Source organism: Marmota monax, unplaced genomic scaffold (genome assembly GCF_021218885.2).
Source record: "Marmota monax isolate L192 unplaced genomic scaffold, Marmota_monax_Labrador192_F-V1.1 WCK01_AAM20220418_F8-fsc00103, whole genome shotgun sequence".
Classification (NCBI taxonomy): domain Eukaryota; kingdom Metazoa; phylum Chordata; class Mammalia; order Rodentia; family Sciuridae; genus Marmota; species Marmota monax.
The window spans coordinates 6,583,187-6,609,065 of NW_026694286.1; the positions used below are offsets into that span (position 1 = coordinate 6,583,187).

General features: G+C 40.4%; 1 pseudogene; it reads right to left on the reverse strand.

Annotated features, from left to right (window-relative positions):
- The window catches only part of LOC124108923 (cytochrome b-c1 complex subunit 2, mitochondrial-like), a 150,228-nt pseudogene that overhangs the window by 95,647 nt on the left and 28,702 nt on the right, over positions 1-25,879 (reverse strand).

The window sequence follows — 25,879 nt, forward strand, 5'->3', positions numbered from 1 at the left end:
GTTTTGCCAATTAGGTCCTTCAGCTACAAGGTGATGAAAGAAAATAAATTTAAAACAATTATCAATGGGCAGGTAATATTTTAGACACACAGTGAGAATTTTTATATCGATTGTTTTATGAGAGTAGAAATTTCTGAAAATCATTGCTCTGGGATATATAATCTTCCAGGGTATCCACCATGCAGAATGATGATCTCCACCTGGGCCAGCCCCTGATCTTGACCACCAAGCCATCACCCCCGCACCACCAGATAATCCACAGGAGCAGGGATCCACCTCTCCTCACTCCACATCCTGCTGCTGAACGTCTGATCACTTAGAACAAACCTGAGGGGCAGAGGGAAGGCAAAGACACGCTGCTTAAAAATTTTTAAAAAATCACAATAGATATACAATAATGATGACAATGCTCTCATTAGTAATAAGACCATGGGTGACTGTGTTCACTCCCAGATTCTGCCCTGTGTTACTTTAAAAGCACAATTTAAAACAATTATATTTAAATGATTATGTTTTTATTATTTTAATAAGATCAAGCCAGTTCCCCACATTGAAAATTTACTAGGGTTAAATAACAAAGGATTTTGAAGATAAGTTTCCTGAAAATTCCCAATTTTAGCTTCTTGAAACATAGACTTAAAATTTTAAACCAGAGAAGGAAGAACCCTGTTCAGTCTTATGATAATATTGTAGGAGTAAAAGAAGATGGACAGTAGGTGGGGGGTAGTAAATTCTCAACTCCAGTCTCACCCAGAAGATGAAACAGTTACACACTGATCACCCTTCTTTAAAATGGGATGAAACCTATAAAAAATAGTTCTTTGAATGAAGTGTGTTTATAAATTGGGGAAGGCAGTTTTTACACCAAACTCCTGCCTTAAGAAAATACATTACATGTAAATGTAACAGCCATGCAAATACTGATGGCATATTGGTCCCACATCAAACTCATTACCTGTCTGTCAACAGTAGCTGACAATGTCCTAATGAAAAATGAGAGGCACAGTGAACTAGTATTTCACATTAGGCAGGAGAAGTCAAGAAAATTCATCCAGATGATTTGGCTGGGCCCGATAACACTCAAATTATTAACTAGATCAGTCGCCTAAAAGTATCCAATTTTCTCTAAAGAAAAAGATATCCCCTCAGTAACAAAAAGACATTTTGTTCTTTTTATGATCATTTATCATTCACTCCCTACTTCTAAATTTACAGGAAACTCTAATCTCCTCAAACACAAATATTCCTGGGTTTGTTAATATTCCTCCAGTTCCTGAGCTTTTAAATGACTTTTGATCAGATAGAATCAAACTCCCAGCATCTTCTGCCTCTGATCTGGTATTCTAGAAGTCCCCTAACTACTGCCTCCCATTGATCACAGGTACATCACCCTGTGTGCACTTTACTCCTGTGGCAACACCAGTTTGGCCTGTGGTTGTGCTGTTTCATGCTGAGCTGGTGGTTTACATAAGTTTCCCAATATTCCTTAAATCATTTGCACAAATAGTAGGATTGATTTGGATTCTATTTAACACATGTTTTCTGGTTCTGCTTCCTACCCTCAAGTATTCAAGAGAGGGTAGGGGAAATAGTATTTTCCTATCTATGAGGTATTCACCATCTGTAGACCCCACTGCCTAAATGAGCCAAATCAGCAATCACCCACTGAATCATGAACGTCTTCTCCAATAAGCGTCTTGCAGGCCAAATAAAAGCAATAAATGTTACCATGGGAAATACAAATTTCCACTCAACCAGGACTTTCCATCTACGCAACATTACAATTTATCTACCTGTTCAAATTTTTAAAATTATGAGTTAGACCTATTGGAGCTGACAATAGTAATCTGCTAATCCCAAGAGATTAATCCAATAGGGTCACTTCTTCACAGCATTGGAATCAACCAAACATTGATCTACTGATCATTAGCTGGGACCATGGGACAACATGGTCCCAGCTCTAAAGGTGTTTTCAATTTCTTTAAAGAAACAAGGGAAATAGGTCTACAGCGATGTAAGCATTATTCATCAGGTGTCTACTGTAGGAAAAATGACTAAGACAAAATAGAATCAGGTGTAAAATTGTGTGCAGTAGTTCACACCTTGCTAGAATTCAAGATTTCATTCTAGTTTCTCCCATATTCACCTGGTACAAACAGTAAGTTGGAATTCAGATAAATGGAGAAAAAGACATTTGAAATATGGGGTTTAACATGAACCAAGTTCCCAGGTAGTTAGACTCAACAGTGAATCTGAGGAGCAGTTGAGACACAGGTCTGACCAAGGTAGTTAAAAAAGACTGAGAGAACAGTGGAAGGAATGCCTAAGAAGAAATCAGCCTAAGGAAATCCCAGGACCGAGACACAAATTATCTTGATGCAGCTCAAAGGGAGTCAGTGAAGAGTTTCCAAGAACAGCAAGGATCATCATTAAAAGTACTCCTGAAGATCCAACCAGCCTTTAGCAACAGGTTTTTATACAGAACAGAGAGCAAAATTCAACTGAAGCATGATAACATGTCACCCAGGCACATGCACGTGCACCCACATAGTCACATTAGTTCACTTGACTTTCTTCTCTTCTTGAAAAATGAGATCAAAGTATAGAAACAAGTTACTCCAAACACATGAGAGAAATTCCTACAACATATGATCATATTTAACTCTACCTCTAATGCTATATTTCTCAAAATTGAATGAAATTCAGGAATCTTGTGAAGAAAAATAATTATCAAAGATCCAAAGAGGCCAGGTGTGGTGGCACATGTCTATAATCCCAGCAGCTCAGGAAACTGAGGCAGGCAGATCATGAGTTCAAGGCCAGCCTCTGCAATTTAGCAAGGCCTGGGCTATTTAGTGAGACACTTTCTCAAAATAAAAAATAAAAAATGGCTGGGGATGTGACTGGGATCTGGCACCCCTGGATTCGATCCCTGGTACCAAAACAAACAAACAAACAAACAAATCCAAAGGAAGTTTCACTAAAGGATTCTTGGGGGTTTGAGAAACACTGACCAAAAGAAAACTGTAAAGAAAAAAAATAAAAAGACTTTATAAATAATTTATACACACACACATATTTAAGAATCCAGATGGAAAACATTTTAAAATTACAGAAAACTGGTGTTAACTGAAAATAATCATAGGAACCCACATTTGAGAACCTCATCTAGATCTACTGTGCAAAACCCAGCACTTTCTATCAAACAAGATGCTGCTGTCAGTTTGCCCTAATTCCAAGGTTAGTGTAAGAAAATTTTTAGTACAAGAAGAGATCTTTTCTAAAAGAATCATTCATCTTATGGGGCTTTCAAACTGCCCAATAGAATCTGTCTTCTATTTTTCCTATCCCACATCTAGTGAGATTCCCTGTTGATATTTGTTGTTGTTTTGGTGCTTCTCCATTTTTAAAAAATGTTTTAAATTATTAACTGATACATAAAACTTATAAATGATAATGGAGTATAATGTTGTGTTTTGATACATGTATACACACTGCATAATACTTAAATCAGGTTAAGCCCTGTTAATGGTTTTAATATAATTATTAGTTTCATAAAAATGCCTCTCAATCCTCAGTACTAACAAGTGTAAGTCATTTGCTTACAACTTTCCCAAAACAAAATTGCCCTCTCACCACTGTCAATGTGGGAAGTCAGGCATCCTTAGCAATAGGCACTAATAAAATTCTCACCACTTGGTGAGAATTCTCACTAAAATATCCAAAATCCCCTGCAACTACTGTTTCACCTGTGTGGAAATGTTCTCCCTAACTTAAGCCTAATGCGTAATCACAAGTAATCAGAAATCCAAGAGCTTCCAGGGTGCAGGGGATCCACTGACTCAAGTTGATCACAAATGATGTTTTTCCCTCAACTGAAGATGATTCCTGAGTTGTGGGGCACAACAGGAGGGCACGACAGGGACATTATGTGGAATGAGTGGCAGTGGCATGTGTGCACATTTTTTAAACTGAGGCTCCATATAAAATTGGCTGAAGATAGGGTTTACTTTTAAAAAAATGAGAAGGGACAGTTTTTGGATGTACTGCTATTCTATCATTCAATTCCATCTAAGAGAATTCTGATAATCTGAAAGGGGAAGTAACAATCCAAGGCACCAGGCAGCCAGTGGCAGCAGCTGGAGCAGAATACCTAGGGCTGATCCCCAGGCCAGCACATCCAAGGAGTTACCAATGTGACCATCACCACTGATGGCAGGTGTTTGGTGCACTGAGAACTCCGTGACAGCACCAAGAACCTCCCATCAAGTACAGCAACACAAAGAAAGAACTTGAGGGCAAAATTCGCTATGATGCCAGGACACCAAGATCTCAGAAGAGGGCTGGGCAGAAAAATCTCAGAAACGTTAATTAAGAACAAGAGAATTATTTTTAGCTTTAAATGACATTAACTGGAAAGTGTACACTAGGAAGGAATGAACAAGTGTGTGTAATCATTTAATAATAGCATGAGCGTGCCCTGGGGAAGTCAACAGATTCTAGCCATGACATCTGCTCCATCACCTCTGATCAGCTGACCTCGGGGCACACAGGGACTAGTCTGCACTTGAAGAATGTTCCAGATGTTTTTGAGGTTACTCTCCATCTTACATCTGTTCCAACTGGGAGAAACTGCCCTTTCATCAGATCTTCTCCCACTGCATGTCCACCTCTGCTCCCCAGAGCTCTTTTAAAGTTCTTCAAGCTTTTTCAGAACAGTAGTACTCCTGTTCTTCACCTCTCTCAGGGCACCTGCAGGCAGGTGCAGGTGAGTGGGCCAGTCCATCCTCAATGAGCATGTACCCACATGGGACCCAAAAACATCTTTTTCACATGCAATGAGGATAATAACAGTCTGCAGTGAGAATTTCGGTAGTAAAGATGCTTACAATATTTACATTCCTTAGAGCTCCACATCTCTTCCAAGAACAGGAAGAGCCACTACCTGGAAAAAAAAATGAGCACTTTATCCCAAGGCTCAAGGGCTAAATGATACACATGCACCAACGTAACTCAACTTCTCAGGGTTCAAAGAGAACCAGGCCCTTCCCAGTCTCATTTCAGAGACCTCAGAAGCTCACTAACACTAATTCCAGAGATCAGTGGAAAGCTCCAAGACAGTTAAAATCAGGTAACCTACAGAGGAGTTTCTTACTGTAATCTCACAGAGAAACAAGACTGTCCTTTTCCTGGAACTCTGCTCAATGTTTCATAAAGATGTAATGTTAAAAAAATAATAGGGACCTTCTAGTCCTGGACAAGCTAGGTTTCGATCCGTATGAATTCAGGAGTGTGCAGAAACATGTCTGCCTGACATGAAACTTGAACCTGGAAAAACTGTTCTTTGTGTCTTCAGATTATCCGTGCCTCCCCTTGCCAAGCAGCCTCCATCTTCTCATGGTACTTCAGCCTGCAGTTTCGAAAAAAAACATGCTATCAGTCAAGGGATGCCTCTCCCTGCAGCTCTTGCCTGTCCAGTGACTTCTATAACTAGGGAATGGAAGCTGTCAAGGTCTCACTCATTACTGCAGCAGGTGAGAGAAAGACCCTGTCCAGCAGAAGGGCTCCATGTCCCTAAATGGCCATCCCCTGGGCAGCTGTGAGGCGAGAACTGTAATAAGTAGCTACTGAGCGGCCTCAACCTCCACCCCTCACCACTGAGTTTTAAATAGCAGATGCATGGCAGAAACAAAATCAAGTCCAGTGCCAGGGGCTGTGGTAGATGTTGAGGATGATCAGAGCTCTGAGGAAGGCAGAGCAAGGCATGAGCAGCTTACCTAAGGCATTCTTATTTTAGGAAACTGACATCTTAGCACTCAGCAGGCAACTGTAACTTGAAACTAAATAGCCTAGAGCTATCATAGAGAGGGTTGGGACAACCCACCCTGGCCTCTACCAGATCAGGCTGGCACTAAAAGGCCTTATTCCTTTGGGGGTAAGTGATGATTAGAATTGTACTCAATGCTTAATTTATTTAATAAATATCATAAACAGTGAGGCACAGAGAAGTAATTTCACTGGGGTGACACAGAAGAGGAATAGTCAAAGATCCAGGTGCAGTGGGACCTGGCTACAATCCCAAGTACTACTTGGGAGGCTGGGGCAGGAGGATTGCCTGAAGCCAGGACTTGAGAATTGTCTGGGAAAGAAGGAAAGAAAGAAAGAAAAGATTGGAACCCAGAAAGCTGGCTCTTAGGTGTAAGCTCTGGTCTGAACCGAAGCAAGGCTCCCTCCTCAAGATGTGTGCAGAAGACAGTTCAGCACACAGAGCAGCCAATTGCTCTTTACATCACTTATGAACAGTCTTTTTCACATGCAATGAGGATAATAACAGTCTGCAGTGAGAATTTCTGTCGTAAAGATGCTTACAATCTTTCCATTCCTTAGAGCTCCACATCTCAGTTTCTGCACCATCAAAACACTGCTAACACCAGCATTTCCCTTTAAGAGCTGGTGTGAATGCTTAATGAAGTAACACTGGCAGCAATGTGCCCACAGCCTGGCACACACAGAGTACTGAGTAAGCGTCAATTCGTCCTCCCAGGGCAACAGCCCCCAGAAGCAACCATAGCCTCTTCCTTCCAGACCCCTAAATGCCCCCTAAATCACCAGTGTCCAGGAAATGAGTGGTAGTGACCGCCTGAATCACCAGCTTGAAACCATCATCCAGAGTCACCTTCCCCACAAACTTCAAACATAGGCCACTGGATCCCCAGGACTTTTTGTTTATTGTTTTTTGTTTTGGTTTGATTTGGTTATTTAGGCACTGAAAATGAACCCAGGGATTTAAGAATGCTAAGCATGCTGCACACTCAGCCCTGATCTGCCGGAGTTTTAGAGATGGTCTCAGTCATCAATGCATAAAGACGGGGGGCAAAGAGCAGAGAAGCCAACCCTCACTTCAGTTGTGGGAAGGGGCTCAGGACCACTCCCCCTCCCCACCCTGTGGGTCAGGAGAACAGGTAAAGGGAATGGCTTCTTGAGGGGTCTCCAGAACCTCCTGCCTCTCCTTTCCCAGGCCTAGCTCATAGCCAGAAATGCTTCCCTGGTTCCAAACCACAGCCTCTTCCTGTCTGGTCTGCTCCACAAAGAGTTGTCCCAGCATGAGAACCAGACCCACATACACACCACCTACCCCCAAGTCATCTCACAGTCTATGTCCAAGTAGGGGAGGATGATCTGCTTTGGAGAGCCAGACAGCAACACAGGAGACCCTTCCCAAAATCAGCACCACGGCCTCAGCTCTGCAGTCAGAGGGCCCATGACTCACACCCTGGACAGAACTGAAGCTATCTTGAATGGGTAACATCACACATGAACTGTGTATGGTTCACGTCAACTCACTCATTCAACTGAAATTGCAGAATAACTAAGGAACTAATCCTTAAAATGAGGAGATTCAGCTTGATCCATTAAGGGTGGGAAAAGACCCACTGATTTTCACCTGGCGTTCCCTCATGTATCTACTTAAAAAAAAAAAAAGTCAGTTCATTATATATATCTTTTCAGTTCTGAAAACTTTTTGCTAGGAAGCATGCTATAGAAAAGAAGGGAAGGGGTGTGACATTCTTGCTGATGTCTAAAACAAAAAATAACAGGGTTATAATATATTTAACTTCCAAGACTTTATCATCAAAATTTCACATAAGTATAGCTTTCTACTATACAATATGTATTAAGATTCTAGTGAGTAAAACTGACTTACTTAGTAGATCACATTAAAAATTTATCTGGGGCTGGGGTTGTGGCTCAGCGGTAGAGCGCTCGCCTCACACATGTGAGACCCTGGGTTTGATCCTCAGCACCACATACAAAAATAAAGAAGTGAAATAAAAGTGTTGTCTCCAACTACAACTAAAAAATAAATATTTAAAAAGAAATTTATCTGGCTGGGAGCAGTGGTGCACACCTGTAATCCCAGCAGCTCAGGAGGTTGAGACAGGAGGATCACAGGTTCAAAGGCAGCCTCAGCAACATCAAAGCACTAAGTAACTCAGTGAGACCCTGTTTCTAAATAAAAATACAAAATAGGGCTGGGGATGTGGCTCAGTGGTTGGGTGTCCCTAAGTTCAATCTCCAGTAACCCCCACTCCCCAAATTATCTGTTCCACTGGAAATTTTCCTCAGCATTCCAAATGGTGCCAAAGATAAAAGCCCAAATTCTATTTTGGAAGATTATGACACTTTAATGTAAATTGAAAATCACTGTGTCCTACAAGTAAAAAAATGTGAGCATCAGAATTATTGTCCCATGCCATCCAAATAGATTAGAAGAAATGGTCTGGTCCCACCAGCTGAAGTCCCTGTTGGCTTCCTGCCACACCCTCTCTGAATTTCCACAGAAGTGAGGGTGGCACCAGGTGAACAGGGCACTTCTGTATGTCCTTCAGGAACCAAATCCTCTATGGCCTCTGTGTACAGTTTCTGCCAATTGTGCATCTCACAGGATGGTAATGTCGAAATAAAAGGTAAAGTCCGTCTGCTTCCTCCTCCTGAGTGCACACATTCCTTCTGTGCTCATAACATTGACATCACCACTGGCACTTCACATTCCCCAAAGCAAGTACCACTTGCAAATTCCTCCATGCAGCCCCTACTAGGCCCCCTTCAGATTCACTGGAATCGAAATAAGTATTTCAAGGAGCTATTACAAATGCTTAGACTCCTGGATTTTTCACACCAGAGAACCTTTTCCCCCCCCCTACATTTCAGCACCACATATTCCACACAAATCAAGTTTTTGATGCTTTTTTTTTTTTTAACAGAGCAGCAGCCATGTCCAAACCTCATCAGAAAACTTCAGGTCTTACCTTCTGTATCTGGCATGTGGCCAAGCAGGCTTGTGTCTCACTCCTAACCCTCCAGATCCTAAATCTGTCTCCTGAGGTCCCAAATTTAGCCTGATGCCTTGCTTTGGCAAGAAAAGAATTAGAACTACTCACTCACAAATTGGAGCATTTCTCCATCAACAAAAAGAGAGGTGATTCTAGTAAATCTCAAATAAAAGAATAAATGGATCAGGCACAATTCCTGGCAATTAGACTGATCAAGACATCAGCTGCAAATCATTCCTGGTAGGAGGGATGATGATTATGTTGGCATCATAAGTCTATAAGGTGGCTGAACACACCTTTATGAAGAATGAGGTTAGGAGGATGAAATCCCCCAGAACTACAAACTAAAGGCAGTGATTCAGATCTAAAAGCGCACTGAAATACAGGCTGGCCAGAGCACATTTTGCTGCAGAAGCTGGGGTGCCACATGGCAGCAGGGATCAATGCTCCATTGTGAGTCCTGCACTAAGCAGACTCCAAGGGCACTGTGTATGCCACACCATGAGCCCTGAAAAGATTAAAAACCACTAATTCTAAGGCAGAAAACAGGTTTGCCCATTTGAAATCCAGAGCTAGCCAACAGTTATAGAAATAAAGTTGGAGGAACAGAAAGTATCAGTGGGCCTCAGGGGAAAAAAAGAAAAGAAAAAGATACTCCTAACAGCAAAGCAAAAAGGGAAGAAAAAAAAATGTGGGAGGCCCTCCTGTGGAGAGCAACTGGTCTCACCCAGATTCTGCAGGTGATATCCCAGGTCAGGAGAAGAGCTGAAGCAAGATGGCAAAGACCTGGTGATGGGCTGAAGCCCTAAGCAAACATGCACTTAACATCCAAATCAAACACACTTCAGAAAGACTTAAGTAAAATGAATCTCCTAAGATGCAGTTGCAAGTAGGCATTCTTGGGGCAGATTATAAAAATGATTCCAAAGAAATATTTCTTAGATATTTCACAATACCTTCTCTTTTTCTCACAATACTTTCAATGCTAAGTATTAAAATATAAACTCAATGAAACACTAGCAAGTTTTTTTTTTTAATTTTAACAAGTTTATTTTTAAAGTTCCATGGTCACAGGGCTAGGGGAAATGGAACTAGGGGAATAATGGTATAATTGACACTTTATACTGTAATATGTATTGGCATTTGTAAAAGCATTGCCACAATCGAATTTCCCAGATAACTCAAACATCAGTGTTAAATCCAATCAAAGCCAACAGAATCTTTGTTCAAACCTTCTCACTGGCCTTTTGATTTTTCCCTATTAATTCCCTCTCCATAGTCCTTTCACTGTGCTAGATGGGATCAAATTCATAGAAGTAGACTAATGCTGCAAAGTCCCCTGCCCAGCCCTGACCCAAGGTCACCACTCTGCCTTCTTATCATCTTAAAGAGTACAGGCAACCAGGAGTTCAAAGCTGTTTCCAACTACCTAAGCAGACCTTCACAGTTGACTAAATAGCTCCAAACCTCAGTCACCTCATCAGTAAAAATGGGACAATGGTGACACCTTTCTCCTGAGCCAAGCTGCTGGATATCAACAGTATTTAGCATAATAAAGGCTCAAAAATTGTTTCTTTAGTTGTTATTCTGTCTATATTCTGGCAGCAGTCAGATTACCAAAGTTGACCCACATGAGTTTAGCTATGAAATTTGTTACTTTAAGCCAGCAAGTTTATGATCATTTGTTACAGCAACACTAGGAAACCAACACACCAGGCAAGAGTAGTGGTGACTCATGGAGCAAAAAATAAAAGGGGGATGACATATTTCCACAGCTAGCACTTGTAGTTCTTACAGGAACTCCTACAGGGGAGAAAACCTAACTTGAGCTTGGACTTAATGTCCATGAAATTATTTATAACCTGTGCGGTTTAGGAAAATGGTCATTTGGACATTACAACCGGTTTTCTATTTTTAAGGACTAGGAGGTATACTAGGGATTGAACCCAGGGCACTTAACCTCTGGGCCATATCCCCAACATATTGATTGATTCATTCATTCATTGATTGGGGGTCTCACTAAGTTTAGGGCCTCACTATGTTGCTGAGGCTGGCTTTAAACTTTCGATCCTCTGCCTCAGCCTCTGGGATTATAGGGATTATAGGGGTGCACCACCATGCCCAGCCCGTTGTCTTTTAAATAGTGTGGCTTCTCAAATCCTTATAGAAAGTTTAATGCTTATAAACATCTAAACCAGCACTTTACATAAAAACTGGAATACAGATGTTATAGTTTGGATGTGAGGTATCCCCCAAAAGCTCAAAAGTGAGACAATGCAAGAAAATACATGTTAGAAATGATTAGGTTGTTAGAGTATTAACCCAAACAGTGAATTAATCTCCTGAGAGGGATTAACTGAGTGGTAACTGAAATGATATGGTGTGGATGTAAGAGGAGGGCATTAAGGCATGGCTTTGGGGTATATAGTTGTATTTGGCAAGTGGAGATCTCTATCTGCTTTCTGATAACCACATGAGCTGCTTCCCTCTGCCATACTCTTCTGCCCTAAAGTTAGGCCTCACCTGGAGCCCAGAGGAATGGAGCCAGCCTTCTATGGACTGAGACCTCTGAAACCCTAAGCCTCCAAATAAACTTTTCCTCCTCAATTGTTTTGGTCAGGTCTTTTAGTCATGGCAGCAACAAAGCTGCCTAAAACAACAGGCTATCAGTGGGTGCTTGAAGTCAATGCTGGTCTACTGGAGGTGCCATACCCAACCCTGTGGTTCTCCTCCCTTCCTGTCTAACCAGCTCAATGCAACTGAGGGGACAGATTTGGGAAAGGGGACAGACTTTAGTACAAAAAAATGACTTTGTAAAAAAAAAGAATTGCCGGCTCAGGTTGCCACAGTAGCTAAGTTACCTGTATTTAATTCCACCCCACCCACATTTTCCCTTTAAAATACAGAAATGTCCATGCAAATGAGAGCAGGAAAGAATTTCTTCTACTTATGTAACATTAATAGGATGGATAAAGAAATGATGAGCACCCAAGTCTGAGACAGGGAAAATGAGCAGGGAGAGAGCTGCAGGCGCCTTCCAGCTCACGCTAGACCTCTCCCTCAGCAGCTCTCAAGGCCTCTGCTGCTGATCACAGAAGCAGTTCCTCATCCCCTTTCATCCCCTACCCAATCCCCCCACTAGACAAAGTTAAGCTTCTCTCTGTCATGAAAATGCTATGAGTTAAAAAATGTTTCCAACTAAGTATGGTAAAATACTTTAAAAACAAGGAAAGGAGTTAGTAACATTAACTAACTCCAGTAGGAAAAAAATGTGAATGAGAGGTCAATAAACAAACACAAATGATCAAAAACCTTACCAAGATTTTTTCACTGTGATTCTAAAGAAAAACTTTTTTATGGACAAACTGGGCACAAATTGAAATGTTTCTGATCCATCTAGAGATCTGAATATAAATGAATACAACTTTTCTAGAGGGCAGTTTGTGAAAAAATACACCACAGGTTGAATATTTCTTATCCAAAATGCTTAGGACCAAAAGTATTTCATATATTTGAATTTTTGAATTCTGGAATATTTGTATAGACTTTACAAGTTGAACATCCCTAATCTGAACATCTAAAACTTTCTGAGCACCAACATAATACTCAGAGTTTCCAGTTTTGGAGCATTTTGGATTTGAGATTTTCAATTAGAGATGTTGAACTGTTCAGACATTTATGGTGACTTCTCCTATGTAAATAATCAGAAATGTGCAGGAAGGTAATATATAGGTAAAGTCATTAGTCACATCACAATGTAGCATTTACCATAATAGCCATAGCTTGGAAAAAATATCCAGCCTTAGAGAAAGAAGCATGAAAGAAACATGCACTTCCATGCAAAAAGTATTTCTGCAGCCACAGAAAACATGTTCTCAAATGGCTTTCTATATATTAAGGACATGCAAAAGTATAATTTAGGATTATCTAAGGTTAAGATCACAATTTAAGGTTAAGAGAAGAAAAATTGATAACTGTATGATTCTTGTGTTTGTGCACGCCAGAGATCAAACTCAGGGTCCTGCGCATCATAGGCAAGAGCTCTGTCACCAGCTATATCCCCAGTCCTCTCATTTTTTTAAAATACACAAATTAAAAACAAACTGGAAGGAAATATATTGAACTACTAGTAATAGCAATAGATGGCAAGATCTTCTTTCTTCTTTATATTTTTACCTTTTCCCAATTAACTCTACCAAAAACATAAACATTATTTTTATCCAAAGAGAGCCAAAGGGAAATTGTATAATCTAAAAAAGGAACTATAAAGCAATGTTTCTACTAAAACATTTCCAAAAGATGTAAATTAAAAATATATGTTCAAAATCCTTTTAAAATAGTTATGCACATTATGAAATTTTTGCTACTGATTTTTAGGGGTAAGGGCAAGCTACTTCAGTGCTCTAATTTGTGAATTTCAATCTCTTATTGAAGAAACTAGTATCTGATATGTATACCCTCCATTCTCAAAAAGCTAGGCACAAAATGATCAGATTTAGTTTTTAAAAAATTAATCATAATCTAGATATCTGTATGGTGTGAAATCTCCACATGGTTGGTCAAGGAGCGCCTATTTGCAGAGGAGATGAAACACTGTAGAATAAGTCTATGGATGGAAAAAGAAAACACAGCAGTGTTTACCCCCAAATAAGAGAGAAGTTAGGTTGCCTTCTAAAAATGGCAAATATGACAAATGAGTTTTACTGAGCAAACTTTATCACTCATTTCTTCTTTTTTTTACAAACATGCTGACCTCATTTATAGAGTTTATATTTATTAATTACTGCCAATTCAGCTACATATTTTGTGGAAAAGTTCTCAACACAGAAAATGTAAAAAGGAAATATAATTAGGTAAAAAAGTGACTCAAAAAATAATTTATTACATTTTAATATGCTTGATTCATTTTTTGAATCTTCACTCCAATATCTAATTCTTTTTTTAAAACAATAAAAAGTTGGGCTGGGGTTGTGGCTCAGAGGTTGAGCACTCATTTAGCATGTGTGAGGCACTGGGTTCGATCCTCAGCACCACATAAAAATAAAAAATAAAGATATTGTGTTCACCTATAGCTAGAAAATAATTATTTAAAATAAATAAACAAGAGGCAGACCTGCGACCGACCGGGAGAACAGGCCCAGCGGCCCGCCGGCGTGGTAGACAGATCACCACAATTGGAGGAAGGGCCCAGCCACCGCCAGCAAGGTAGGCAGACCCTGCGTCCCAGAGAAGGAGCCCAGCGGCCAGCAGGCCTAGTTGAAAGATCACCCCCATCGGAGGAGGGGCACAGCCGCCGCCTGCGCCTGCAAGGTAGGCAGACCTGCAACCTGGAGAACAGGCCCAGTGGCCCGCCAGCGTAGTAGACAGATCACCCCTATTGGAGGAGGGGCCCAGCTGCCGCCTGCAAGGTAGGCAGACCGCGCGTCCCGGAGAAGGGGCCCAGCGGCCCGCCGGCGTGGTAGACACATCACCCCTATTGGAGGAAGGGCCCATCCGCCACCCGCACCTGCACGAAAGGCAGACCTGTGACCTGGAGAACAGGCCCAGCGGGCCGCTGGCGTGGTAGACACATCACCCCTATTGGAGGGGGATCCCAGTGGTCGCCTGCAAGGTAGGCAGGCTGTGTGTCCTGGAGAAGGGGCCCAGCGGCCCGCTGGCATGGTAGACAGACCACTCCAATTGGAGGAGGGGCCCAGCCGCCGCCTGCGCCTGCACGGTAGGCAGACCTGTGACCTGGAGAACAGGCCCAGCGACTCGCCTAAGTGGTAGACAGACCTCCCCAGTTGGAGGAGCCCAGCCTCCCACTGGTGAGGTAGACAGACCACTCCAATTGGAGGAGGGGGCCCTGCCGCCCGCCCGTGCGGTCACCTGACCGAGCTCTTGACAAACATAAGGTTTCCCCAACACCCCCACCTCATCAAACACCTTATGAGAAAAACTGATGGAACTCATCTTGGAAAATCCCACCAACCCTTAAAACCCACCAACCGATTGACTGGCATGGCTACCAGTGCGGTTCTGCAGCGGATCAGGCACCTGGTTCACATCTCAGAGAATAAGAGTTAGAGAGGCCACAGGTGGAAGCTCAAGTCCTCTCACACTGACTACCACCACCGTCCTGAACCCAGAGACTCAAGCTAGGAATAGACAACGCCACCAACTGGAAGAAATGAAAACAGAGTTCTGAGAGACATTTTTTCTTTTTTTCTTTCTTTTTCTCTCTTCTCTCTCTCTTTTCAGCCATTCACCCAGTCTCCTCTACCCTTCCCCCCTCAGGTCTTCGAAACCTCAACATATGAGAAACCAAAAATTGTACACGAAAAAGGTCTTTAACAACTGAAAAACCAGAATAATAAATATACTATAGAGGAATTGCATATGCCCCACCTCCCTTCCCCCTTTTTATTCCTTTTCTTTTTTCTCATATTTTCTTTTTCCCACTCTCTTTTTTCTCTCCCTTTCCTTGTTATCTGTTTTCCTCCCTCCTACTCCCTCTATCCCACTTGCAACCCCCTAAATTTTACTATTCATAAGTAGGGTAATCTTATAAATACAGATAGGAATTTGAATCTATACATTCTTCCATAAATTACCCATCTATTGGTTAGAGCTCTCCAAAGTTACTAAGTTAGATTAACCCCATACCCTCATTCCTTTCCCCATAAACATAACATCCTATACCTGAAACCCAGTTTTCTTCAAGCTACCAGAAATGGTATGCCTTTCATGAAACTAATGACTATATTTGTAAATGATAATCGTAACCAACATTTGTAGACATAGAGTCTAGCTATAAATGTAGTAATAAGGAAAACGTGTGTTTTGATGATGTACTACTGATATTGAGAACTGTTAACATTGTCTTTCTCCACAAAAGGGAGACTTTGCAACTATACAAGAGCAATATAAATATATAGGGGGAAAATTCAATAACACAACAGTTTCACCAAGCAGAAAGAAATGCGAGCTGTATGAAAAGACAAGGAAAGAAAGGACCACAAGCATTGCAGGTCAACTCAACTTTAGAAGAGGTAATATCTGCAGCAGATGGAATGTCAGATAAAGAATTCAGGATATACATGCTTCAGATGATCTGGAGTATCAAGGAAGACATTAGACAGCAAAATCAGACAATGAAAGATAACTTCGACAATGAATTACAAAAACAAATCCAAGAAGTAAAAGATCAACTATACAGGGAGATAGAGGTTATAAAAAACAAACAGAAATCCTAGAAATGCAGGAAGCAATAAACCAAATTAAAAACTCAAATGAGAATACTACCAGCAGAGTAGAACACTTAGAAGATAGAACATCAGACAATGAAGACAAAGTATTTCAACTTGAAAAGAACATAGACAGCTCAGCGAGACTGTTAAGAAACCATGAGTAGAACATCCAAGAAATATGGGATAACATAAAGGGACCAAACTTAAGAGTCATTGGGATACAGGAAGGTATAGAGGTCCAAACCAAAGGAATGAGCAATCTGTTCAACGAAATAATACAAGAAAACTTCCCAGACTTGAAGAATGAGACAGAATCCCAAATCCTAGAAGCCTACAGGACGCCGAATGTGCAAAATCATAAGAGATCCACACCTAGATACATTATAATGAAGATGCCCAACATACAGAATAAGGAGAGAATTTTAAAAACTACAAGAGAAAGGAAACAGATTACATTTAGGGGTAAACCAATCAGGATAACAGCTGATCTTTCAACACAGACTCTGAAAGATAGAAGATCCTGGAACAACATATTTCAAACACTGAAAGAAAATGGGGTCCAAACAAGAATTGTGTATCCAGCGAAATTAAGCTTCAGGATGGAAGATGAAATTAAAACCTTCCACGATAAACAAAAGTTAAAAGAATTTGCAGCTAGAAAACCATCTCTTCAAAACATCCTCGGCAAAACATTACAGGAAGAGGAAATGGAATATAACAATGAAAACCAACAGCGGGAGGTAGTACAGTAAAGGGAAAAAATAATCAAAGAGGAAAAACAAACTATGTTAAGTAACATAAACAAATATGGCTGGAAGAACAATCCATATCTCAATAATAACCCTGAATGTTAATGGCTTAAACTCACCAATTAAGAGACACAGGCTAGTAGAATGGATAAAAAAAAAAAGATCCAACAATATGCTGCCTACAGGAGATGCATTTGATACGAAAAGACATACATATACTGAAGGTGAAAGGTTTGGAAAAATCATATGACTCATATGGACTTCAGAAACAAGCAGGAGTGTCCATACTCATATCAAATAAAATAGATTTCAAGCCAAAGTTAATCAAAAGGGATAAAGAGGGACACTACATACTGCTCAAGGGAACCATAAACCAACAAGACATAACAATCATAAATATATATGCCCCAAACAATGGTGCAGCTATGTTCATCAAACAAACTCTTCTCAAGTTCAAGAGTCTAATAGACCACCATACAATAATTATGGGAGTCTTCAACACACCTCTCTCACCACTGGACAGATCGTCCAAACAAAAGTTGAATAAAGAAACTATAGAACTCAATAATACAATTAATAACCTAGACTTAATTGACATATATAGAATATACCACCCAACATCAAACAGTTACACTTTTTTCGCAGCAGCACATGGATCCTTCTCAAAAATAGATCATATATTATGTCACAGGGCAACTCTTAGACATTATAAAGGAGTAGAGATAATACCATGCATCTTATCTGATCATAATGGAATGAAACTGGAAATCAATGATAAAAGAAGGAAGGAAAAATCATGCATCACTTGGAGAATGAACAATAGGTTACTGAATGATCAATGGGTTATAGAAGACATCAAGGAGGAAATTAAAAAATTCTTCGAGATAAATGAAAACACAGACACAACATATCGGAATCTATGGGACACAATGAAAGCAGTTCTAAGAGGAAAACTCATTGCTTGGAGTTCATTCCTTAAAAAAAGAAAAAACCAACAAATAAATGATCTCACACTTCATCTCAAAATCCTAAAAAAGAAAAGCAAAACAACAGCAAAAGAAGTAGAAGGCAAGAAATAATTAAAATCAGAGCTGAAATTAATGAAATCGAAACAAAAGAAAAAATTGAAAAAACTAAAAGTTGGTTCTTTGAAAAAATAAATAAGATCGACAGACCTTTAGCCATGCTAACGAAGAGAAGAAGAGAGAGAACTCAAATTACTAGCATACGGGATGAAAAAGGCAATATCACAACAGACACTTCAGAAATACAGAAGATAATTAGAAATTATTTTGAATCCTTATACTCCAATAAAATAGAAGATAGTGAAGGCATCGATAAATTTCTTAAGTCATATGATTTGCCCAGATTGAGTCAGGAGGATATAGACAACCTAAACAGACCAATATCAATTGAGGAAATAGAAGAAGCCATCAAAAGACTACCAACTAAGAAAAGCCCAGGACCCGATGGGTATACAGCAGAGTTTTACAAAACCTTTAAAGAAGAACTAATACCAATATTTTTCAAGCTATTTCAGGAAATAGAAAAAGAGGGAGAACTTCCAAATTCATTCTATGAGGCCAACATCACCCTGATTCCTAAACCAGACAAAGACACTTCAAAGAAAGAAAACTACAGACCAATATCTCTAATGAACCTAGATGCAAAAAACCTCAATAAAATTCTGGCGAATCGGATACAAAAACATATCAAAAAAATTGTGCACCATGATCAAGTAGGATTCATCCCTGGGATGCAAGGCTGGTTCAATATACAGAAATCAATAAATGTTATTCATCACATCAATAGACTTAAAGATAAGAAACATATGAATATCTCGATAGATGCAGAAAAAGCATTCGACAAAGTACAGCATCCCTTTATGTTCAAAACTCTAGAAAAACTAGGGATAACAGGAACATACCTCAATATTGTAAAAGCTATCTATGCTAAGCCTCAGGCTAGCATCATTCTGAACGGAGAAAAATTGAAGGCATTCCCTCTGAAATCTGGAACAAGACAGGGATACCCTCTCTCACCACTTCTGTTCAACATAGTTCTTGAAACACTGGCCAGAGCAATTAGACAGACGAAAGAAATTAAAGGCATAAAAACAGGAAAAGAAGAACTTAAACTATCACTATTTTCAGATGACATGATTCTATACCTAGCAGACCCAAAAGGGTCTGCAAAGAAACTATTAGAGCTAATAAATGGATTCAGCAAAGTGGCAGGATATAAAATCAACACGCATAAATCAAAGGCATCCCTGTATATCAGCGACAAATCTTCTGAAATGGAAATGAGGACAACCACTCCATTCACAATATCCTCAAAAAAAAAAAAAAAATACTTGGGAATCAACCTAACAAAAGAGGTGAAAGACTTATATAATGAAAACTACAGAACCCTAAAGAGAGAAATAGAAGATCTTAGAAGATGGAAAAATATAACCTGTTCATGGATAGGCTGAACTAACACCATCTAAATGGCAATATTACCAAAAGTTCTCTATAGGTTTAATGCAATGCCAATCATAATCCCAACGGCATTTCTTGTAGAAATAGAGAAAGCAATCATGAAATTCATATGGAAATATAAAAGACCCAGAATAGCAAAAACAACTCGAAGCAGGAAGTGTGAATCAGGTGGTATAGCGATACCAGACTTCAAACTATACTACAGAGCAATACTAATAAAAACAGCATGGTACTGGTACCAAAACTGGTGGGTGGACCAATGGTACAGAATAGAGGACACAGACACCTATCCACAAAATTACAACTATTTTATATTTGATAAAGGGGCTAAAAGCATGCAATGGAGGAAGGATAGCATCTTCAACAAATGGTGCTGGGAAAACTGGAAATCCATATGCAACAAAATGAAACTGAATCCCTTTCTCTCGCCATGCACAAAAGTTAACTCAAAATGGATCAAGGAGCTTGATATCAAATCAGAGACACGGCGTCTGATAGAAGAAAAAGTTGGCTACGATCTACATACTGTGGGGTCGGGCTCCAAATTCCTCAATAGGACACCCATAGCATAAGAGTTAATAACTAGAATCAACAAATGGGACTTACTCAAACTAAAAAGTTTTTTCTCAGCAAGAGAAACAATAAGAGAGGTAAATAGGGAGCCTACATCCTGGGAACAAATCTTTACTCCTCACACTAAAGATAGACCCCTAATATCCAGAGTATACAAAGAACTCAAATAATTAAACAATAAGAAAACAAATAACCCAATCAACAAATGGATCAAGGACCTGAACAGACACTTCTCAGAGGAGGACATACAATCAATCAACAAGTACATGAAAAAATGCTCACCATCTCTAGCAGTCAGAGAAATGCAAATCAAAACCACCCTAAGATACCATCTCACTCCAGTAAGATTGGCAGCCATTATGAAGTCAAACAACAACAAGTGCTGGCGAGGATGTGGGGAAAAGGGTACACTTGTACATTGCTGGTGGGACTGCAAATTGGTGCGGCCAATTTGTAAAGCAGTATGGAGATTTCTTGGAAAGCTGGGAATGGAACCACCATTTGACCCAGCTATTCCCCTTCTCTGTCTATTCCCTAAAGACCTAAAAAGAGCATACTACAGGGACACTGCTACATCGATGTTCATAGCAGCACAATTCACAATAGCTAGACTGTGGAACCAACCTAGATGCCCTTCAATAGATGAATGGATAAAAAAAAATGTGGCATTTATACACAATGGAGTATTACTCTGCATTAAAAAATGACAAAATCATGGAATTTGCAGGGAAATGGATGGCATTAGAGCAGATTATGCTAAGTGAAGCTAGCCAATCCCTAAAAAACAAATGCCAAATGTCTTCTTTGATATAAGGAGAGTAACTAAGAACAGAGTAGGGAGGAAGAGCATGAGAAGAAGATTAACATTAAACAGGGATGAGAGGTGGGAGGGAAAGGGAGAGAGAAGGGAAATTGCATGGAAATGGAAGGAGACCCTCAGGGTTATACAAAATTACATACAAGAGGAAGTGAGGGGAAAGGGAAAAAAGGAAAAAAAAACAAGGTGGAGAAATGAATTACAGTAGATGGGGTAGAGAGAGAAGAAGGGAGGGGAGGGGAGGGGGGATAGTAGAGGATAGGAAAGGCAGCAGAATACAACAGACACTAGTATGGCAATATGTAAATCAGTGGATGTGTAACCGATGTGATTCTGCAATCTGTATACGGGGTAAAAATGGGAGTTCACAACCCACTTGAATCAAAGTGTGAAATATGATATGTCAAGAACTATGTAATGTTTTGAACAACCAACAATAAGAATTTTTTAAAAAATTAAAAAATAAAATAAAATAAATAAATAAAAATAAAAGGTCATGTTTGACATTTAATGCTTTAATATTTATTTTCCTAGTCTTTATCAAACAGACATAAGGGGGAACTTTTCCTTAGATTTTCTTTGACACATTCTGCTGTGCACCAAGAAATAGTAGCCCCCAAAGTCACATCTGCTGGGAAGCCTTCCATCATTAGCTCAAGTTTTCCAATTATACCTGTTCTCAAGGCATGATGTTACTCTCTTAGTAGCACCACTCTGGGTGTGTCATTACACATATATTTTTGTGTGTCTCTTCCACTGAAATGCAAACCCTTGAGGCCAGCAACCTGACATGTTTGGCTCACTTCTGTACCCCCAATGTGTAGTACTCACAAACTCAAAGTATCAGGGAAGTAAAAGCCATGATGTTCTCAGAGTGAGAAGACCCAGATACAGCTTATTAAAACCTATGGTCCCCAAATTCTCTCATGAGTTAATTAGCTTCATTCAAAGAAACACACTGCTCTTTTGCTCCAGCCCAGCTGGGCAAATGACATTCAAAGGTGCATATTCTGTTCCAAATGGGGAGGAACTGCAGTGCCATGGGAAGAATACTGTGCCTGGTCCCTGAAAGCTGGTCAGCGTTCACATCCTGAATTCTGCTACTGACCAGCCACTCCAGGCCCCAGTCCATGTCTCTGTCTATAAAATATGCAAGGCATTACCAACTTCCAGGGATCATTTTTTGAGGACAAAATGTTTTAAGACAAGAAGAAAAAAAGCCACCTGCATGTTAAGTTTTATTATTATCTTGATGAGTGAGGCCTCCATGCTTCAGCGTAAAAAGCATGAACAAATTAATATATTCACAGATGAGCATGGAAGAGCAAAGACCCCAAAATGAGACCCCAAGTATTCATTATGTAATTGATATGAAGATCTTATCTATTACTGACAGGAAACATTAAAATGCAAATAGAGTAATAACATTATTATTGATGTCTCCTGCCACTACTCTTCGTTTAATGAAGCCACCTGAGATTTCACCACAGGACAGCATGCAGTCAACATGCAGGGGCTGTCTTGCAATGTCAAGCCTCCTAGGACAGCATTATCACAAGATGTTTCCAAACAACTCACCTCATTATTTCTCCCTCCCAAAACAGATGAAAGTTATGCCAGAACAAAATCACTGTCTGATGGACATGCCCCTACACTTAAATAGCCAATTTAAAAAAGCCATTCCATCCTTGGGTCAATCTGTTTCATTAATTGGAGGTGCATTTTGCAACCTATTCCTCCTCAGAGGCACATAAGAAAGTGGCTTAGATTTTGTGCCTTCCCAAGGTTTTCCTACAAGCGTGGTAGCTTCCTGGGCAATACCTGCTCTGAAACACCCCAGGCAAAAACCATGCCTGTCATCATCAACAGCGGGGAGCTCTGGGATCAAAACCAAGCCCTGACTGAGCCTAGAACAGCCTGGCTTCTACCTACACCCAGCAGATGCCACTGAAGGAGCCATTCAGAGAAAAATTGAGCATCATGGTGCTTCTGAGTCACCCTTAGCTGCAAAGACCCTAGAACTCTACAGTGCCCAAGTTCTTACCACCACTCTCATCTGTCAAGATTCAGTGCAGAGAAGTGGACTTGGAGGTTGATCATTTAAGAAAGAAGCTATTTTTTACCCTGCTGGGTATGCCCATTTTGATCCCTATATCAAAATAGCTGTAGATCATCTCTGGCTTCCACAAAATTGCTTTGACTAAACTGTTTCCAGTTATTCCTTCAATCTGAAGGCCAGGTTAAAAAAAAATGCTGCACACATTTTGCTACCAAAAAACTGTTAACCAGAAGAACATCATTCATTCCATAAAACATTGGGTGGAAACCTCAGAGCAGCAAACAGAAAAATTTTCCCATGCAAAGATTTCCTGCATTTCCCTCTTTGCAGGATTGCCAGGGAGCTAAAAACAAACATTATTGGTACATACACCTTTCTTTTTTGCCCTGATTTTAGTAATGTTCTTATAGTCTCATCACCCACTTCAAATAAGCTAAATGGAACTTAAAACATTATTTTTTGTGTAAATTCGATTTTTTTCCCTTCGGTCACTTGATTGTATCTACAGCTTCCCTAACATCTATAGAACTAGACTGGGGAAGAAGATGGGGAGAGTAGAGAGAAACAGTCACTTAATTCTATCCTCAGAGACTCTAATCCACTTAGGAAAATTTCTGGATTCAAATCTTTAAGAAATTCTGAGTTCAAATCCCAGCTATACCACATACTCCCTGCAAACCCACAGAGGTTTTCTGTATCTCAGTTTCCACCTTGGTAAACTGGGTGTGTGGCCTTTCCCACCAAGCTGTTGAGACCCACGATAGGCAGAGTGGAGAGAGGCCAGTTAAAAATCTGTAAAGCATTATATCTGAATAAGCTCTTTATGTCATTAGTCCAGAGGTTCAAGGTTAAAGGCTTGCAAAGTAAAATTCCTGCAATGCCATTTTCTCAAGCAGGGAACTAGCAGGTAGAAAGTGGACGTAAGTGATTGCTAATGCATTAATGACTGACATGTGGCAGCCACCATGAGACACACAGATGCAATGTGACATTAATGGAGAGATTTGCCTGTGGTCATGGACATGGGGAGGGGGACGTTCCACCGCCTCTTGCCTTTAACTTGGGTTAGAAATCAAACGTCAACCAAGATTAATTAAAAGTTTTGCTGAAACTCTGTTGATAGGAAAAACACATTTCCATAAGGTGAGGAAGTGCAAATCTAACTGACGCGGAGGGAAGGGCTGCCGTACTGTGAATGCTGCCTGTGTGGCGCTTGTCAGGGCAATTGCTTTCTGCTCAAGTGGCTGCTTCTTAACATTTTATTATCTTAACAACAAAAAACCCTGCAAGCAATAATTATTTATTATACTAATTCTTCAGCTTTCTTCCTGAAATTTCTGTAAGACCATTAAAAACTAGCTGTGCCCTTGAAACAAACCATGAGTTTATTAATACTCAGCCAATTAAGAGAAAAAAGCAAAGTCAGAGAGTGCGCCACACCAGCAATTATGAACCAAGCAGCCGGCCTACACGCTTGCCTGGCCACAGATTTTATTTGAGGAAACATCCTATAGGTTGAACTGACTGGGAAACAATGTGAAATGTGTTTACAGCATCCCAGGGACCTCGAAAAGCCCAAAGGAACAGAAGGAAACTTCTGTCCAGGTCCAGACAATTCTCAAGTCCAGGTTATGGTGGAAGCCATGGAATACCTTTCTCACCTCTCACCAACAGAACAAGGCCGTCAGAGGCTTTCTCCAACCCTTTATAGAAGACCCCCAAGAAAGGGCACTTTATCCTCTCAGTTCAACTCCCACTGCTACAGTTTGGGTAGTGGTCCCCAAAGGTCCACATGTTGAAGGCTTGCTCCCCAGCCCTGGCACTACAGGGAGGTGGGGAAAACTTTAAGAGGTGGAGCAGAGCAGGAGGTCTTAGTCACAGAGGGTGTATCCTTAAAGGGAACTGTGGGAATCCAGGCCCTTCCCATCTCTCATCTACATCAAAGCCATTAGGTGAAGATTTTTTGTCATGCACCCCACCGTGGTTTGCTGCCTCTCTACAGGACCAATTGACCTTTGCAACTGTGGGCCAAAATTAGTAACTATTCCTCTTTTTAGGTAGATTAGCTCAAGTATTCTGTTATGGTAAAGAACGCTGACTAATACACATACACTTTGCCATTTTTGTATTTATCAATTAAACCTTTGCAACATTGCTCTTTCTTAAACATGTTATCAATATCAACCCATTTTTTAATAATATATATTCTAATCTTAACTCTCCCATTCTAGGACCCTGAGGATTGTTAAAGTCACATCAATCTAGTAATAACCCCAAACCAAAGGAACAGTGACCTACGGAGTCACTTCCTCCACTGTCTCTGAGGCAGCATCAAGAAGCTCTGCACCAGCTGGGCGTGGTGGAGCACACCTGTAATACCAGCAACTCAGGAGGCTGAGGCAGAAGGGTCGTTCAAGTTCACCTCAGCAAAAGTCAGGCACTAAGCAAACTCAGTGAGACTCTGTTTCTAAATAAAATCCAAAATAGAACTGGGGATATGGCTCAGTGGTTGAGTGCCCCTGAATTCAATCTCCACTACCAAAAAAAAAAAAAAAAGTTCTGCACCATGGAACTTCAGGCAGGCAAGAGTTTGACAGCTCAAGATCAGGAAAAGTCCAGGTAAGAGTGGCACACAGTTTCTGGGCCAACCTTTGTAGCAATGATGGGCAGACGTATTTGAAGAACAAACATCAGAATTGTGAATGAGAGGAACACATTTGAAAACATCCTTAGCTGTGAGGGCATCCCTATCCAACTGACCAAAGAACTGAGAAGGCAATATCATCTACTCCTCTCTTTTTTTTTCCATTTTCCCTGTTTTTATCCACTGTTTTAGTCCATTTTGTATATCTATAACAAAATACCTCAGGCTGGATACTTTATAAAGAAAAGAGGTCTATTTAGCTCACAATTTGGAAGGGTCAAGGTCCAAAATCAGGGGGCCCTGTCTGCCCCACAACATGGCAGACAGAAGTTGGAAGGGAAACAGCAGTGCTTATAGCAGAATGGTCACATAGAATGACAGGAATCCAGAAAGACTCTGAAGCCAGGCTTTTATTTATTTATTTATTTACTTTTGTACCCACTCTCACAGGAACTACAAAGTCCCTTGAGAACTACATTAACCCCTTCCAA